This window comes from Procambarus clarkii, chromosome 61 (assembly GCF_040958095.1).
Source record: "Procambarus clarkii isolate CNS0578487 chromosome 61, FALCON_Pclarkii_2.0, whole genome shotgun sequence".
Taxonomy (NCBI): domain Eukaryota; kingdom Metazoa; phylum Arthropoda; class Malacostraca; order Decapoda; family Cambaridae; genus Procambarus; species Procambarus clarkii.
This window is the reverse complement of record NC_091210.1, coordinates 24,536,765-24,540,221: the sequence shown is the minus strand read 5'-3', so window position 1 is coordinate 24,540,221 and position 3,457 is coordinate 24,536,765.

Sequence of the window (3,457 nt, the reverse complement as noted above, 5' to 3'; positions counted from 1 at the left end):
ACCAGTACACACCATAAGGCACCAGTACACACCATAAGGCACCAGTACACACCATAATGCACCAGTACACATCATATGGCACCAGTACACACCATAAGGCACCAGAACACACACCATAAGGCACCAGTACACACCATAATGCACCAGTACACACCATAATGCACCAGTACACACCATAATGCACAAGTACACACTATAAGGCACCAGTACACGCCATAAGGCACCAGTACACACCATAAGGCACCAGTACACACCATAATGCACCAGTACACATCATATGGCACCAGTACACACCATAAGGCACCAGAACACACACCATAAGGCACCAGTACACACCATAATGCACCAGTACACACCATAATGCACCAGTACACACCATAATGCACCAGTACACACCATAAGGCACCAGTACACAATAAGGCACCAGTACACACAATAATGCACCAGTACACACCATAAGGCACCAGTACACTCCATACGGCACCAGTACGCACCATAAGGCACTAGAACACACCATAAGGCACCAGTACACACCATAAAGCACCAGTATACACCATAAGGCCCCAGTACACACCATAAGGTACGAGTACACACTATAAGGCACCAGTACACACCTACAGGTATTTGTTTCTGGTGTGGTGCTCATGGGATCTGTTACAACCTTCTAGGAAGCTTTTAGGGTCAGGATTGACATTACAGTGCAGCGTTTTATATATATAAAATACACATGAGAGTATGTGCAGGGACCTAATATCTAACATATTCAGAGATTTGAGTAAGGGGTCCATATATACTGCCCGGTTGCCTGAAATGCTATATGCCTACTATATTGGCTTTAGGTATTGTATGCACTAGCTCTATCTATAAATCCAACATTATGTTTGTAAATCAACTATGTATGTACTTTCCTGAATAAAATTGACTTTACTCTACACTTATATTCTCTGTGGATTTGTTATCCCCTATCGTTTGGGAGAAAAAAAATGACTAATACGTTCGGCGAATGACTTTGACTTCAACTTCACTTTGACTTCGTTCATGTCATCGTATTTTCCGTAATATATAAAGGTTATGACAATGCAATTATATTATTGTGTGCAAATAAGTTGGAAATTTCATGTACCCTAAAAATAGTAAAATAAAGAATAAGAATAATTAAATAATTGTTGTAGTAAATTGTCACACGTTCATCATACGCAAACGAACACACAGTGTGGAGCGTCAGTAGACCAAGGTCCGCGCCATTTTAAAACACGGCTTTGAATGTAAGTAATGTTTTTCTCGTACTAACACTGTGTTATGCAATAGATTAGGTCTTGAATTCACAAATTTAGTTGTTACATCTGACAGAGTATGTTAGACGGTGTAATGCTGGTCCATGTTGACGTATTTGTGGGCTTGGTTGGTTGACATGTGATGGCACACAATATCGGCACCCCACAACATGCTGTTGAAGTTGGAATGCATGGCATAGGCTCCTCACACAATGTTCTTTATGTGGTCCTCAGGTGATAGTTTTCTATTTAGAACCACCCCTAGATCTCTTTCTTTATCAGAATTCCTTAAAGATTTCTCACATGGTTTTCCTAATGATAGATTGTGGGCTGTAAGGGACAGGTGGGATGTATGGATTAGTTGATAATAGTTCCAGTCCACCTGTAGACAGGGATCTCACATCAGCTTGTATATTATACAAGGATAAGATTTGATAAATTCAGTTATTTGACTGAACACTGGCTCTGTTTAAATCAGAGATTTAAACATACATAGTCTAACCTAGCTCCATAACTAACTGCCATTAGCTGGCTCTGTTTAAATCAGAGATTTAAACATACATAGTCTAACCTAGCTCCATAACTAACAGCCATTAGCCATCCATGCACAGCCATCAGCCGGGCCATAGACCGGCTATTTTGCTTTTTTCCCAAGCCGGTCTATGGCCCGTGTTTTTTTTCGATGCCTCAGTGGCCCATGCACAGGTCCGTTCAAGGGGATTAAATAGCCGGTCTATGGCCCCTGGGTTTTACAAACTTTTTTTTCCCAAGCCGGTCTATGGCCCGTGTTTTTTTTCGATGCCTCAGTGGTCCATGCACATGTCCGTTCAAGGGGATTAAATAGCCGGTCTATGGCCCCTGGGTTTTACAAACTTTTTTTTCCCAAGCCGGTCTATGGCCCGTGTTTTTTTTCGATGCCTCAGTGGTCCATGCACATGTCCGTTCAAGGGGATTAAATAGCCGGTCTATGGCCCCTGGGTTTTACAAACTTTTATTTCCCAAGCCGGTCTATGGCCTGTGTTTTTTTTCGATGCCTCTGGTCCATGCACATGTCCGTTCAAGGGGATTAAATAGCCGGTCTATGGCCCCTGGGTTTTACAAACTTTTTTTTCCCAAGCCGGTCTATGGCCCCTGGGTTTTACGAACTTTTTTTTCCCAAGCCGGTCTATGGCCCCTGGGTTTTACAAACTTTTTTTCCCAAGCCAGTCTATGGCCCCTGGGTTTTACGAACTTTTTTTTCCCACGCCGGTCTATGGCCCGTGTTTTTTTCGATGCCTCAGTGGTCCATGCACATGTCCTTATCACATGTATCAAAGTCCTTATCACATAGCACATGTATCAAACCTTATTACAGGTAAAACCAGTAGGCAGTCTACTGTATTTTATCAAACTCTTATTAGAATAATAGATCTCGTAATAATTTTGCAAAAATAGTGGCATTTACTATTTTAAAAAGATTATTAAAAAATTTACCGATATGGTGCATTCGGAAGACAAACCCAATTTTTCACTTTTGACAATTGAGCTCGGGTGTAGGGGGGGGGTTGTGTAAAAGCCTGGTTTGTGCCTCGGAGAGGCTATGGGATCCAGTAAGATCGTCCTTCCTTTCCTCCCTAGAATCTGGATGTAGCAGGTGCTCAATTGTCAAAAGTGAAAAATTGGGTTTGTCTTCCGAATGCACCATATCTGTAAATTTTTTAATAATCTTTTAAAAATAGTAAATGCCACTATTTTTGCAAAATTATTATGAGATCTATTATTCTAATAAGGGTTTGATAAAATACAGTAGACTGCCTACTGGTTTTACCTGTAATAAGGTTTGATACAGATGATTATGATTATGGTTTTGGCCTCCACCACCCTCTCACCTAACTTGTTCCAACCGTGTCTACCACGCTGCTTGCGAAAGTTAATTTTCTAATATTTCTGTGGCATCTTTGTTTGGTTACCTTTTACAATATCTTCTTTTTATTCTACCATCTAGTTTTGGCATTTTATGCCTCTAACCTGGGAGCCACTTATTGGGATGTCTATACCTTTTCCAGTTGATGTGATTCTTTAGATATGGGCACCATATCTCCAGGTGTTCTTCACATTTAGCTTTAATTATTTTTTCCAATATTTTCACTTACTCTTGTAATACAGGGTTCGAGGTTCCCTATAGTGTCCTTTATTGAAATAGA